The sequence below is a fragment of the Vicugna pacos genome, unplaced genomic scaffold, assembly GCF_048564905.1.
Source record: "Vicugna pacos unplaced genomic scaffold, VicPac4 scaffold_17, whole genome shotgun sequence".
Lineage (NCBI taxonomy): Eukaryota > Metazoa > Chordata > Mammalia > Artiodactyla > Camelidae > Vicugna > Vicugna pacos.
In genome coordinates, this window is record NW_027328738.1 from 4526942 (window position 1) to 4543310 (window position 16369).

The 16369-nt window shown below is 45.0% G+C and overlaps 1 long non-coding RNA gene across 1 annotated transcript; it reads right to left on the bottom strand.

Moving 5' to 3' along the window:
• Window positions 1–1835: 1835 nt before the first annotated feature.
• LOC140692775 (uncharacterized) lies at window positions 1836–2679 on the bottom strand. The gene is made up of 3 exons (XR_012068346.1): window positions 2449–2679; window positions 2170–2240; window positions 1836–2067 (listed from the first exon to the last, which is right to left on the bottom strand). It is a non-coding gene; the product is annotated as an uncharacterized lncRNA (long non-coding RNA).
• Window positions 2680–16369: the final 13690 nt, after the last annotated feature.

Here is a 16369-nt window from a genome sequence, read left to right on the forward strand (position 1 = left end):
AGGGACGCGTGAATGACTGTGAAGACAGGGGAAGAGAAAAACCTCGGTCAGAAGCAGACATAGGAAAGCAAGTGCCAACAAATGAAAACATTGCAGTTGAACCCTGGGTTAAGACAGGGCATGAAAGAATAGAAATCATGAGTCCCAGATGGAAAAGCAAGAGATAAAGAAACAAAAAGTGTCTGAAAATTTATCTGTAGAAAAATCAGACTGAAACTTGCTGAAAGCCAAGAAAGAATCATCTATGCGAATTCAGGAATTACACAGCATCCGAAGGAGGTGGAATCCCAATAGACCTACCAGCAGCTGTATGATTCAAATCAACAAAGTTCACGAATATCCGAGTGATTTAAAATGCACCTGGAGGAAACAACATAGTCACAAGGAAACCTCCAGAGGGGTTTCAGCTGATATCTCGGCAGCAATATTGCAGGACAGGGAGGAGTGCCAGGACACAGACCATATCCTGAATGGCCAAATGCTGCCACCTAGGGTAGCCTATGCCACATGAACACCATTTCAAATAACGGCAGAGCTAGAGAATTCTACAGACCGGCAAATCTTAAAAGAATTCAGCAGTTCAAAAGTTTTTCTAAAAGAAAGGTTGAGAAAACTCCCCTGAATAGAAAAGCAGCAAGATGGAATGGAAAGAAGAAACCATTATTGGAAATGCAAGAAGAGCATGTGTGGCAGAGAAGAAAGAAGAAGAACTTAAGGAGGACATCAAAACCCTAAAGATGGGAGAGGGAAGCAGGAAATCATAGGTGATTGGAAGCACTCTCTTAAGTGAATCAGCTTATTTGACTCTGTTTGAAGCGAAAGGAGAGATGCATGGCCTGACGTGTTTGCAAAACAAGCGAGAAGAAGACCAACAAAAATCAAACCAACAAACAAGCACCAAAATGGTATGGTTGGCTGACATATACAAAGGGAACCATGATTATTCAAAAGAAAATACTCAAGGTGAGGTCAAGGGTCATTCAGAACGCATCGACCCAGTATCGTGGCTTGCATGTACTCAGCACACTTGTATTCGGAAATCAGAAGCGTGCATTCATATTCGTACATTTTGATTCATAAGAGCATATCGTGACCTAACACTAATGCCGATTTGGAATCAAATGGATTCCTAGTCCGTGATGTAGACTTGTATGTCTTCCAACAGGATGAAGGAATGCCATATTCTAGGCTACGTAGAGAAGAAATGTAAGAAGCCTATAACAAAGGCAAGTAGCTCTGCCAAAGTGTACTAAGTGCAAAAGAGACCGACAGCAAAGTGCACATTGGGGTTGGTTTCATTTCTTGGAATTTCAGCCCCCATGAATCCAATGGATCCATGTCCTGAGAGTGTGGGTGTTTCAGCAGAAATCAGGCGACGCATATGTATTCCGGGTGTACGGATATTATAGGAACATAAGTCTCCTTTAGTGGGTCCCTGTGTACTGTGAACTATTAGAAAGTTTAAAGACGTGTGAAACCATCAACTGAAAAGGGACACACTTCCCTCCATTGGTACGGTGCATAGAGCTCTGAACAAAAGGAAAGAGGGAAGAAGAAAGGCCCATGGGACGCTAGTGGGTAGAATCACATTTCCCTTAGGAACCTCTCGTCGGATGCAGCCCCTCCCCCAACACTGACAAGATGCAGCAGCCATTGGGGATGGCAGTTAGCGGTTGGATTCCAGGTGGAATGTTGGTGTGTACCGCGAGGCTTGTTGTGGCTGTTGGATCCTAGGTAACCGGGCAGAGTTCTGTGGGTGGATCAGTGTGATGGAGGGGCTGCCGCCCTCTGTGGAGCTTGGCTTAGGTCTTTGGTCCGGGAAGCTGTGTAAGTTCGAGATACTGCTGCTGCCCAAAGACCTGAGGTCACAGGTCAGTTTCCAGAACCTGAAAGGGCAGACAGTGGAAGATCTGCCTGTCATCAGCTTACTGGTCAGGCTCCGAGGTACTTTCAGACTTGCCCAGTCCTGGTGAAGTCGACTTTAGGGGAGACACGAAGAGAAGCTGGCCGGTAAGCTGGCTGCACGGATTGAGGAGAGATGCGAACACATGGATGAGAGATGTTCTGCTACAATGGAGAATACTGGCGTGGAGACAGCTGTAGAGGATACCAGGCTCAAAAGACATTCATGAGACATATTGAAACTCACTGATACAGGCAGAAACATACGGAGTGCCAACGTGGACTTGAGGAAGTTCCTCAATTCTCTTCTCCAATAACGGGTCCAAGGTCCCTGACGTCTGAAGGAGAAGAAATGGCAGAGATGATCAAAACGCTCCTGTTCTTGGAAGAGGTCGTGAGAATCCACACGTCCCAAGGGGCATTCCCAAGCCATTCAGACCAAAATTCAACAAGCCCAGGTAAGCCTTTTCCCAGGTTTGGGCCTAGCTAGTGAGCACTTGCCCTTGCCTCCCCTCCACTCAGGCATCCATTTTGAAGGATCAGTACCTGAGCTGCAATGAAGCCATTACGAGAAGAGCAAGCCCCTCCTAGAATCAGAGTTCCTCCAGCTTCACTCTCTGTGAACAACAGTGAACACCTTAAAGGTCAAATAGTCTCGGCTGAAATAGATAAAATTGAATACTTAGCTCACACCTAGAAACGATGTCCTTCCGCTAGATTCAGCAAATGTTGTGTTTATGTCTTCCCTGGGGTGAAGGGAGTGTGGTAAGTGAGGGGAATCTTTGACTGAACATGAATCTGTATTAGGCTTCAGTTTTTCAAGACAGTGAAGGTAAATAGTACAAGTCAGAAAGTGAACTGAACTGTAAAAGTCGCCAATGACATTAAAGACACAGCTTATGTGGATGGTCTTTCACTTGAGTCAAGCCCCCGGGGGCACTATATCATGGGGGTGCAGACTTGGTTGCGTTAAATGGCTTTAAACTACAGGATCGGATGATTAAGCATTCTCAACACTGATAGAAATACACCTGGTTCTCAATAGACTAGCATAACTGCAGCAGGATTCTCCTAGCTAGAATGCCTCTAGGTGCTTTTGGATTCAAACCTAAATGTATATATTTGGTTTGTTTCCTCTTGTATTTTCCTAGAGAGGGATGTTACCCCTTGAAATGCCAACATTGGCCAGTAGGTGTCATTGGGATACAGGGCACCACATGCACAAGTGTATCCAAGGTTGGGGGTTATTCCATGTTTCCAAAAGTTATTTCATGGTTCCTGTTGGTTTCGGAGGCTTCAACCTTAAAGAGCTGACATGACCCCTTGAACAGTTAGGACTGCTAGTTTGCATTCTATCTGTCTAGCTTTTCCGTAGAGCTGACACAATGTTACCAAAATTGACAAGTCTGGCTTCTAGGTCGATTTAGTGTGTTTCAAAAAATAACTCCATTTTCGTATAACTCCCAAAACATGTAAATGAGTTCTGTTAAACTTCTTAAAGACTGCAAATGGGATATCAACACAATGTCAAAATAGTTGTCTTCGGACAATCCCTCCCACCACGGCTGTATAGAAACAAAGAGCTAAGCAAATATCACATTTCTGTGAAATGTATCTGGATAGAGTTGATTCATCGATGCCCAGTTGGCAGAGAAGAAGTGCAACCTGCACTCACTCGCTCCCATGTACAGAGCTATGGAAACATCCACTCACCCAGCCCTTAGCATAGGACACTGGCCGAAGAGAGGTCTGTTACTCCCAAAGACAGGATGAGGCCTCAGGACACCTGGAAGCAGGAGAAGGCAAAGCAGGGAATGGAAACCAGTGCAGGTTCGGACCCCTGGTGATGGAGCAACAAGGGTGAAACTCTGTTTAACTTGGACGCACACTCTCAAGCGGACAGGAGACATGGGTTTGAAGGTGATGTGCTGAGATTTACAAGAGTGCACAGCAGATGCTTGGCTGAGAGAACTCAAAGAAACCAGCGCAAAATATCCCCACAGTTAATTCTGAGACCAAGATCCCAGCTGCCAAATTTGAGGTAGCAGAGGCAATGGTCAGTGAGGCATAGAGCTACGGATGATGGCACACGCTGAGTCTCAGGGATCTGGAGTGCGTTGTGGGATGTGGTGGGTCGAATCAAGAGAGCAAACCGAAATGTGTACCAATAATAAATCAACCACACTGGTCGCGCGGTTGCGATTACCGATATGTCCCATGGCCACACCCAGTACATCTGCAGGACCAGGGACCAATTGGGAATTTTGCCAATAGAGCACGTGTGGGGCTGAATCAGAGATATCGTGCATCTGGTCTGAGGGATCCAGGGGGCCTTGAATTTGAAATCAGAATGAAAAGCCTTAGGATATGCTTCATTCATAACCTGGGCTGGGATTATGGTTTGGTTTGAGTCACAGGATGCGCAACAACTCTGTGGTTGCCTTCGTGCACCCGTGCCACAAGGATGAGAGGACAAGGAAGAGTGGTCCAAGTCCACAGCGCGAGAAGAGGAAGCATTCCCTTCAGCACTATCTCCCAAAAGCGGATGCTACATTTTGGATGGCACCGGCACGGTACGGCACCTAGGACAACAAGGAAGGTCTGCGGGATCATTCCAGCAGGCCCTGATATGTGACATCCATAGATATGCTTCCACTGGTGTTTCTGTAGACAGAGAAGCTCTGGAAAGAACTCATTTCATTGGGACATTCCCGTGGCAATAAAAAGCAGAAGAGCACTCTCAGTTTGCTGTTTTGGAAACACTCCAAAATGACATAGAGAAGAATGCAGAGCTGAGAACTTTTAGAAGTTTCATTTCCACAAGAGGAAGTGTCCTGTGCACTTTCAGAAGTGTGAGATAAGTATAATCAAAATGAAGTTATGCTAATCGAAGTAGAATGGGTTGTTCATCACAACTAATGCAACACCAGCAATTGGAGATATACCAAACAACACACACAGGTACAGGTTATGGCATCAATGCCTAGGAGAAATTGTCCTCACAGAAATCCCATGGAATTGCGTAGAGACAAGAGTCTAAATTTTTCAATTAACAAAGCCCTAGAAGTCTACATTAGATTCCTGATATTACCTGACCAGTAGAGATGAAGAAGAACAGTAAAAGAAACAGGAAGTACCATTTTCAGTTCCAAAGATATTGAAGGCGCAAAAGATAAGCTTTCAAACAACTAGTCTGCAAAACGCTATCCAGAACAAGTGTTGAAAATGAAGGTCAGGAAAACACTGAAGAACACCAGTGTCTCAGAATCACAAAAGGCAGAATACCAGAAAAGGGGAAGAGAAAGTCTCAACACGAGCCAAAAATATCAGGAAACTCAATGGTTGTGATAATATCAGGGCTAAAATTCAGTCCTTAGCAGACTAGATAATGCAGAGGGACGCGTGAATGACTGTGAAGACAGGGGAAGAGAAAAACCTCGGTCAGAAGCAGACATAGGAAAGCAAGTGCCAACAAATGAAAACATTGCAGTTGAACCCTGGGTTAAGACAGGGCATGAAAGAATAGAAATCATGAGTCCCAGATGGAAAAGCAAGAGATAAAGAAACAAAAAGTGTCTGAAAATTTATCTGTAGAAAAATCAGACTGAAACTTGCTGAAAGCCAAGAAAGAATCATCTATGCGAATTCAGGAATTACACAGCATCCGAAGGAGGTGGAATCCCAATAGACCTACCAGCAGCTGTATGATTCAAATCAACAAAGTTCACGAATATCCGAGTGATTTAAAATGCACCTGGAGGAAACAACATAGTCACAAGGAAACCTCCAGAGGGGTTTCAGCTGATATCTCGGCAGCAATATTGCAGGACAGGGAGGAGTGCCAGGACACAGACCATATCCTGAATGGCCAAATGCTGCCACCTAGGGTAGCCTATGCCACATGAACACCATTTCAAATAACGGCAGAGCTAGAGAATTCTACAGACCGGCAAATCTTAAAAGAATTCAGCAGTTCAAAAGTTTTTCTAAAAGAAAGGTTGAGAAAACTCCCCTGAATAGAAAAGCAGCAAGATGGAATGGAAAGAAGAAACCATTATTGGAAATGCAAGAAGAGCATGTGTGGCAGAGAAGAAAGAAGAAGAACTTAAGGAGGACATCAAAACCCTAAAGATGGGAGAGGGAAGCAGGAAATCATAGGTGATTGGAAGCACTCTCTTAAGTGAATCAGCTTATTTGACTCTGTTTGAAGCGAAAGGAGAGATGCATGGCCTGACGTGTTTGCAAAACAAGCGAGAAGAAGACCAACAAAAATCAAACCAACAAACAAGCACCAAAATGGTATGGTTGGCTGACATATACAAAGGGAACCATGATTATTCAAAAGAAAATACTCAAGGTGAGGTCAAGGGTCATTCAGAACGCATCGACCCAGTATCGTGGCTTGCATGTACTCAGCACACTTGTATTCGGAAATCAGAAGCGTGCATTCATATTCGTAAATTTTGATTCATAAGAGCATATCGTGACCTAACACTAATGCCGATTTGGAATCAAATGGATTCCTAGTCCGTGATGTAGACTTGTATGTCTTCCAACAGGATGAAGGAATGCCATATTCTAGGCTACGTAGAGAAGAAATGTAAGAAGCCTATAACAAAGGCAAGTAGCTCTGCCAAAGTGTACTAAGTGCAAAAGAGACCGACAGCAATGTGCAGATTGGGGTTGGTTTCATTTCTTGGAATTTCAGCCCCCATGAATCCAATGGATCCATGTCCTGAGAGTGTGGGTGTTTCAGCAGAAATCAGGCGACGCATATGTATTCCGGGTGTACGGATATTATAGGAACATAAGTCTCCTTTAGTGGGTCCCTGTGTACTGTGAACTGTTAGAAAGTTTAAAGACGTGTGAAACCATCAACTGAAAAGGGACACACTTCCCTCCATTGGTACGGTGCATAGAGCTCTGAACAAAAGGAAAGAGGGAAGAAGAAAGGCCCATGGGACGCTAGTGGGTAGAATCACATTTCCCTTAGGAACCTCTCGTCGGATGCAGCCCCTCCCCCAACACTGACAAGATGCAGCAGCCATTGGGGATGGCAGTTAGCGGTTGGATTCCAGGTGGAATGTTGGTGTTTACCGCGAGGCTTGTTGTGGCTGTTGGATCCTAGGTAACCGGGCAGAGTTCTGTGGGTGGATCAGTGTGATGGAGGGGCTGCCGCCCTCTGTGGAGCTTGGCTTAGGTCTTTGGTCCGGGAAGCTGTGTAAGTTCGAGATACTGCTGCTGCCCAAAGACCTGAGGTCACAGGTCAGTTTCCAGAACCTGAAAGGGCAGACAGTGGAAGATCTGCCTGTCATCAGCTTACTGGTCAGGCTCCGAGGTACTTTCAGACTTGCCCAGTCCTGGTGAAGTCGACTTTAGGGGAGACACGAAGAGAAGCTGGCCGGTAAGCTGGCTGCACGGATTGAGGAGAGATGCGAACACATGGATGAGAGATGTTCTGCTACAATGGAGAATACTGGCGTGGAGACAGCTGTAGAGGATACCAGGCTCAAAAGACATTCATGAGACATATTGAAACTCACTGATACAGGCAGAAACATACGGAGTGCCAACGTGGACTTGAGGAAGTTCCTCAATTCTCTTCTCCAATAACGGGTCCAAGGTCCCTGACGTCTGAAGGAGAAGAAATGGCAGAGATGATCAAAACGCTCCTGTTCTTGGAAGAGGTCGTGAGAATCCACACGTCCCAAGGGGCATTCCCAAGCCATTCAGACCAAAATTCAACAAGCCCAGGTAAGCCTTTTCCCAGGTTTGGGCCTAGCTAGTGAGCACTTGCCCTTGCCTCCCCTCCACTCAGGCATCCATTTTGAAGGATCAGTACCTGAGCTGCAATGAAGCCATTACGAGAAGAGCAAGCCCCTCCTAGAATCAGAGTTCCTCCAGCTTCACTCTATGTGAACAACAGTGAACACCTTAAAGGTCAAATAGTCTCGGCTGAAATAGATAAAATTGAATACTTAGCTCACACCTAGAAACGATGTCCTTCCGCTAGATTCAGCAAATGTTGTGTTTATGTCTTCCCTGGGGTGAAGGGAGTGTGGTAAGTGAGGGGAATCTTTGACTGAACATGAATCTGTATTAGGCTTCAGTTTTTCAAGACAGTGAAGGTAAATAGTACAAGTCAGAAAGTGAACTGAACTGTAAAAGTCGCCAATGACATTAAAGACACAGCTTATGTGGATCGTCTATCACTTGAGTCAAGCCCCCGGGGGCACTATATCATGGGGGTGCAGACTTGGTTGCGTTAAATGGCTTTAAACTACAGGATCGGATGATTAAGCGTTCTCAACACTGATAGAAAAACACCTGGTTCTCAATAGACTAGCATAACTGCAGCAGGATTCTCCTAGCTAGAATGCCTCTAGGTGCTTTTGGATTCAAACCTAAATGTATATATTTGGTTTGTTTCCTCTTGTATTTTCCTAGAGAGGGATGTTACCCCTTGAAATGCCAACATTGGCCAGTAGGTGTCATTGGGATACAGGGCACCACATGCACAAGTGTATCCAAGGTTGGGGGTTATTCCATGTTTCCAAAAGTTATTTCATGGTTCCTGTTGGTTTCGGAGGCTTCAACCTTAAAGAGCTGACATGACCCCTTGAACAGTTTGGACTGCTAGTTTGCATTCTATCTGTCTAGCTTTTCCGTAGAGCTGACACAATGTTACCAAAATTGACAAGTCTGGCTTCAAGGTCGATTTAGTGTGTTTCAAAAAATAACTCCATTTTCGTATAACTCCCAAAACATGTAAATGAGTTCTGTTAAACTTCTTAAAGACTGCAAATGGGATATCAACACAATGTCAAAAATAGTTGTCTTCGGACAATCCCTCCCACCACGGCTGTATAGAAACAAAGAGCTAAGCAAATATCACATTTCTGTGAAATGTATCTGGATAGTGTTGATTCATCGATGCCCAGTTGGCAGAGAAGAAGTGCAACCTGCACTCACTCGCTCCCATGTACAGAGCAATGGAAACATCCACTCACCCAGCCCTTAGCATAGGACACTGGCCGAAGAGAGGTCTGTTACTCCCAAAGACAGGATGAGGCCTCAGGACACCTGGAAGCAGGAGAATGCAAAGCAGGGAATGGAAACCAGTGCAGGTTTGGACCCCTGGTGATGGAGCAACAAGGGTGAAACTCTGTTTAACTTGGACGCACACTCTCAAGCGGACAGGAGACATGGGTTTGAAGGTGATGTGCTGAGATTTACAAGAGTGCACAGCAGATGCTTGGCTGAGAGAACTCAAAGAAACCAGCGCAAAATATCCCCACAGTTAATTCTGAGACCAAGATCCCAGCTGCCAAATTTGAGGTAGCAGAGGCAATGGTCAGTGAGGCATAGAGCTACGGATGATGGCACACGCTGAGTCTCAGGGATCTGGAGTGCGTTGTGGGATGTGGTGGGTCGAATCAAGAGAGCAAACCGAAATGTGTACCAATAATAAATCAACCACACTGGTCGCGCGGTTGCGATTACCGATATGTCCCATGGCCACACCCAGTACATCTGCAGGACCAGGGACCAATTGGGAATTTTGCCAATAGAGCACGTGTGGGGCTGAATCAGAGATATCGTGCATCTGGTCTGAGGGATCCAGGGGGCCTTGAATTTGAAATCAGAATGAAAAGCCTTAGGATATGCTACATTCATAACCTGGGCTGGGATTATGGTTTGGTTTGAGTCACAGGATGCGCAACAACTCTGTGGTTGCCTTCGTGCACCCGTGCCACAAGGATGAGAGGACAAGGAAGAGTGGTCCAAGTCCACAGCGCGAGAAGAGGAAGCATTCCCTTCAGCACTATCTCCCAAAAGCGGATGCTACATTTTGGATGGCACCGGCACGGTACGGCACCTAGGACAACAAGGAAGGTCTGCGGGATCATTCCAGCAGGCCCTGATATGTGACATCCATAGATATGCTTCCACTGGTGTTTCTGTAGACAGAGAAGCTCTGGAAAGAACTCATTTCATTGGGACATTCCCGTGGCAATAAAAAGCAGAAGAGCACTCTCAGTTTGCTGTTTTGGAAACACTCCAAAATGACATAGAGAAGAATGCAGAGCTGAGAACTTTTAGAAGTTTCATTTCCACAAGAGGAAGTGTCCTGTGCACTTTCAGAAGTGTGAGATAAGTATAATCAAAATGAAGTTATGCTAATCGAAGTAGAATGGGTTGTTCATCACAACTAATGCAACACCAGCAATTGGAGATATACCAAACAACACACACAGGTAGAGGTTATGGCATCAATGCCTAGGAGAAATTGTCCTCACAGAAATCCCATGGAATTGCGTAGAGACAAGAGTCTAAATTTTTCAATATTGAAGGCGCAAAAGATAAGCTTTCAAACAACTAGTCTGCAAAACGCTATCCAGAACAAGTGTTGAAAATGAAGGTCAGGAAAACACTGTAGAACACCAGTGTCTCAGAATCACAAAAGGCAGAATACCAGAAAAGGGGAAGAGAAAGTCTCAACACGAGCCAAAAATATCAGGAAACTCAATGGTTGTGATAATATCAGGGCTAAAATTCAGTCCTTAGCAGACTTGATAATGCAGAGGGACGCGTGAATGACTGTGAAGACAGGGGAAGAGAAAAACCTCGGTCAGAAGCAGACATAGGAAAGCAAGTGCCAACAAATGAAAACATTGCAGTTGAACCCTGGGTTAAGACAGGGCATGAAAGAATAGAAATCATGAGTCCCAGATGGAAAAGCAAGAGATAAAGAAACAAAAAGTGTCTGAAAATTTATCTGTAGAAAAATCAGACTGAAACTTGCTGAAAGCCAAGAAAGAATCATCTATGCGAATTCAGGAATTACACAGCATCCGAAGGAGGTGGAATCCCAATAGAACTACCAGCAGCTGTATGATTCAAATCAACAAAGTTCACGAATATCCGAGTGATTTAAAATGCACCTGGAGGAAACAACATAGTCACAAGGAAACCTCCAGAGGGGTTTCAGCTGATATCTCGGCAGCAATATTGCAGGACAGGGAGGAGTGCCAGGACACAGACCATATCCTGAATGGCCAAATGCTGCCACCTAGGGTAGCCTATGCCACATGAACACCATTTCAAATAACGGCAGAGCTAGAGAATTCTACAGACCGGCAAATCTTAAAAGAATTCAGCAGTTCAAAAGTTTTTCTAAAAGAAAGGTTGAGAAAACTCCCCTGAATAGAAAAGCAGCAAGATGGAATGGAAAGAAGAAACCATTATTGGAAATGCAAGAAGAGCATGTGTGGCAGAGAAGAAAGAAGAAGAACTTAAGGAGGACATCAAAACCCTAAAGATGGGAGAGGGAAGCAGGAAATCATAGGTGATTGGAAGCACTCTCTTAAGTGAATCAGCTTATTTGACTCTGTTTGAAGCGAAAGGAGAGATGCATGGCCTGACGTGTTTGCAAAACAAGCGAGAAGAAGACCAACAAAGAATCAAACCAACAAACAAGCACCAAAATGGTATGGTTGGCTGACATATACAAAGGGAACCATGATTATTCAAAAGAAAATACTCAAGGTGAGGTCAAGGGTCATTCAGAACGCATCGACCCAGTATCGTGGCTTGCATGTACTCAGCACACTTGTATTCGGAAATCAGAAGCGTGCATTCATATTCGTAAATTTTGATTCATAAGAGCATATCGTGACCTAACACTAATGCCGATTTGGAATCAAATGGATTCCTAGTCCGTGATGTAGACTTGTATGTCTTCCAACAGGATGAAGGAATGCCATATTCTAGGCTACGTAGAGAAGAAATGTAAGAAGCCTATAACAAAGGCAAGTAGCTCTGCCAAAGTGTACTAAGTGCAAAAGAGACCGACAGCAATGTGCACATTGGGGTTGGTTTCATTTCTTGGAATTTCAGCCCCCATGAATCCAATGGATCCATGTCCTGAGAGTGTGGGTGTTTCAGCAGAAATCAGGCGACGCATATGTATTCCGGGTGTACGGATATTATAGGAACATAAGTCTCCTTTAGTGGGTCCCTGTGTACTGTGAACTGTTAGAAAGTTTAAAGACGTGTGAAACCATCAACTGAAAAGGGACACACTTCCCTCCATTGGTACGGTGCATAGAGCTCTGAACAAAAGGAAAGAGGGAAGAAGAAAGGCCCATGGGACGCTAGTGGGTAGAATCACATTTCCCTTAGGAACCTCTCGTCGGATGCAGCCCCTCCCCCAACACTGACAAGATGCAGCAGCCATTGGGGATGGCAGTTAGCGGTTGGATTCCAGGTGGAATGTTGGTGTGTACAGCGAGGCTTGTTGTGGCTGTTGGATCCTAGGTAACCGGGCAGAGTTCTGTGGGTGGATCAGTGTGATGGAGGGGCTGCCGCCCTCTGTGGAGCTTGGCTTAGGTCTTTGGTCCGGGAAGCTGTGTAAGTTCGAGATACTGCTGCTGCCCAAAGACCTGAGGTCACAGGTCAGTTTCCAGAACCTGAAAGGGCAGACAGTGGAAGATCTGCCTGTCATCAGCTTACTGGTCAGGCTCCGAGGTACTTTCAGACTTGCCCAGTCCTGGTGAAGTCGACTTTAGGGGAGACACGAAGAGAAGCTGGCCGGTAAGCTGGCTGCACGGATTGAGGAGAGATGCGAACACATGGATGAGAGATGTTCTGCTACAATGGAGAATACTGGCGTGGAGACAGCTGTAGAGGATACCAGGCTCAAAAGACATTCATGAGACATATTGAAACTCACTGATACAGGCAGAAACATACGGAGTGCCAACGTGGACTTGAGGAAGTTCCTCAATTCTCTTCTCCAATAACGGGTCCAAGGTCCCTGACGTCTGAAGGAGAAGAAATGGCAGAGATGATCAAAACGCTCCTGTTCTTGGAAGAGGTCGTGAGAATCCACACGTCCCAAGGGGCATTCCCAAGCCATTCAGACCAAAATTCAACAAGCCCAGGTAAGCCTTTTCCCAGGTTTGGGCCTAGCTAGTGAGCACTTGCCCTTGCCTCCCCTCCACTCAGGCATCCATTTTGAAGGATCAGTACCTGAGCTGCAATGAAGCCATTACGAGAAGAGCAAGCCCCTCCTAGAATCAGAGTTCCTCCAGCTTCACTCTCTGTGAACAACAGTGAACACCTTAAAGGTCAAATAGTCTCGGCTGAAATAGATAAAATTGAATACTTAGCTCACACCTAGAAACGATGTCCTTCCGCAAGATTCAGCAAATGTTGTGTTTATGTCTTCCCTGGGGTGAAGGGAGTGTGGTAAGTGAGGGGAATCTTTGACTGAACATGAATCTGTATTAGGCTTCAGTTTTTCAAGACAGTGAAGGTAAATAGTACAAGTCAGAAAGTGAACTGAACTGTAAAAGTCGCCAATGACATTAAAGACACAGCTTATGTGGATCGTCTATCACTTGAGTCAAGCCCCCGGGGGCACTATATCATGGGGGTGCAGACTTGGTTGCGTTAAATGGCTTTAAACTACAGGATCGGATGATTAAGCGTTCTCAACATTGATAGAAAAACACCTGGTTCTCAATAGACTAGCATAACTGCAGCAGGATTCTCCTAGCTAGAATGCCTCTAGGTGCTTTTGGATTCAAACCTAAATGTATATATTTGGTTTGTTTCCTCTTGTATTTTCCTAGAGAGGGATGTTACCCCTTGAAATGCCAACATTGGCCAGTAGGTGTCATTGGGATACAGGGCACCACATGCACAAGAGTATCCAAGGTTGGGGGTTATTCCATGTTTCCAAAAGTTATTTCATGGTTCCTGTTGGTTTCGGAGGCTTCAACCTTAAAGAGCTGACATGACCCCTTGAACAGTTTGGACTGCTAGTTTGCATTCTATCTGTCTAGCTTTTCCGTAGAGCTGACACAATGTTACCAAAATTGACAAGTCTGGCTTCTAGGTCGATTTAGTGTGTTTCAAAAAATAACTCCATTTTCGTATAACTCCCAAAACATGTAAATGAGTTCTGTTAAACTTCTTAAAGACTGCAAATGGGATATCAACACAATGTCAAAAATAGTTGTCTTCGGACAATCCCTCCCACCACGGCTGTATAGAAACAAAGAGCTAAGCAAATATCACATTTCTGTGAAATGTATCTGGATAGTGTTGATTCATCGATGCCCAGTTGGCAGAGAAGAAGTGCAACCTGCACTCACTCGCTCCCATGTACAGAGCAATGGAAACATCCACTCACCCAGCCCTTAGCATAGGACACTGGCCGAAGAGAGGTCTGTTACTCCCAAAGACAGGATGAGGCCTCAGGACACCTGGAAGCAGGAGAATGCAAAGCAGGGAATGGAAACCAGTGCAGGTTTGGACCCCTGGTGATGGAGCAACAAGGGTGAAACTCTGTTTAACTTGGACGCACACTCTCAAGCGGACAGGAGACATGGGTTTGAAGGTGATGTGCTGAGATTTACAAGAGTGCACAGCAGATGCTTGGCTGAGAGAACTCAAAGAAACCAGCGCAAAATATCCCCACAGTTAATTCTGAGACCAAGATCCAAGCTGCCAAATTTGAGGTAGCAGAGGCAATGGTCAGTGAGGCATAGAGCTACGGATGATGGCACACGCTGAGTCTCAGGGATCTGGAGTGCGTTGTGGGATGTGGTGGGTCGAATCAAGAGAGCAAACCGAACTGTGTACCAATAATAAATCAACCACACTGGTCGCGCGGTTGCGATTACCGATATGTCCCATGGCCACACCCAGTACATCTGCAGGACCAGGGACCAATTGGGAATTTTGCCAATAGAGCACGTGTGGGGCTGAATCAGAGATATCGTGCATCTGGTCTGAGGGATCCAGGGGGCCTTGAATTTGAAATCAGAATGAAAAGCCTTAGGATATGCTACATTCATAACCTGGGCTGGGATTATGGTTTGGTTTGAGTCACAGGATGCGCAACAACTCTGTGGTTGCCTTCGTGCACCCGTGCGACAAGGATGAGAGGACAAGGGAGAGTGGTCCAAGTCCACAGCGCGAGAAGAGGAAGCATTCCCTTCAGCACTATCTCCCAAAAGCGGATGCTACATTTTGGATGGCACCGGCACGGTACGGCACCTAGGACAACAAGGAAGGTCTGCGGGATCATTCCAGCAGGCCCTGATATGTGACATCCATAGATATGCTTCCACTGGTGTTTCTGTAGACAGAGAAGCTCTGGAAAGAACTCATTTCATTGGGACATTCCCGTGGCAATAAAAAGCAGAAGAGCACTCTCAGTTTGCTGTTTTGGAAACACTCCAAAATGACATAGAGAAGAATGCAGAGCTGAGAACTTTTAGAAGCTTCATTTCCACAAGAGGAAGTGTCCTGTGCACTTTCAGAAGTGTGAGATAAGTATAATCAAAATGAAGTTATGCTAATCGAAGTAGAATGGGTTGTTCATCACAACTAATGCAACACCAGCAATTGGAGATATACCAAACAACACACACAGGTACAGGTTATGGCATCAATGCCTAGGAGAAATTGTCCTCACAGAAATCCCATGGAATTGCGTAGAGACAAGAGTCTAAATTTTTCAATTAACAAAGCCCTAGAAGTCTACATTAGATACCTGATATTACCTGACCAGTAGAGATGAAGAACAGTAAAAGAAACAGGAAGTACCATTTTCAGTTCCAAAGATATTGAAGGCGCAAAAGATAAGCTTTCAAACAACTAGTCTGCAAAACGCTATCCAGAACAAGTGTTGAAAATGAAGGTCAGGAAAACACTGTAGAACACCAGTGTCTCAGAATCACAAAAGGCAGAATACCAGAAAAGGGGAAGAGAAAGTCTCAACACGAGCCAAAAATATCAGGAAACTCAATGGTTGTGATAATATCAGGGCTAAAATTCAGTCCTTAGCAGACTAGATAATGCAGAGGGACGCGTGAATGACTGTGAAGACAGGGGAAGAGAAAAACCTCGGTCAGAAGCAGACATAGGAAAGCAAGTGCCAACAAATGAAAACATTGCAGTTGAACCCTGGGTTAAGACAGGGCATGAAAGAATAGAAATCATGAGTCCCAGATGGAAAAGCAAGAGATAAAGAAACAAAAAGTGTCTGAAAATTTATCTGTAGAAAAATCAGACTGAAACTTGCTGAAAGCCAAGAAAGAATCATCTATGCGAATTCAGGAATTACACAGCATCCGAAGGAGGTGGAATCCCAATAGACCTACCAGCAGCTGTATGATTCAAATCAACAAAGTTCACGAATATCCGAGTGATTTAAAATGCACCTGGAGGAAACAACATAGTCACAAGGAAACCTCCAGAGGGGTTTCAGCTGATATCTCGGCAGCAATATTGCAGGACAGGGAGGAGTGCCAGGACACAGACCATATCCTGAATGGCCAAATGCTGCCACCTAGGGTAGCCTATGCCACATGAACACCATTTCAAATAACGGCAGAGCTAGAGAATTCTACAGACCGGCAAATCTTAAAAGAATTCAGCAGTTCAAAAG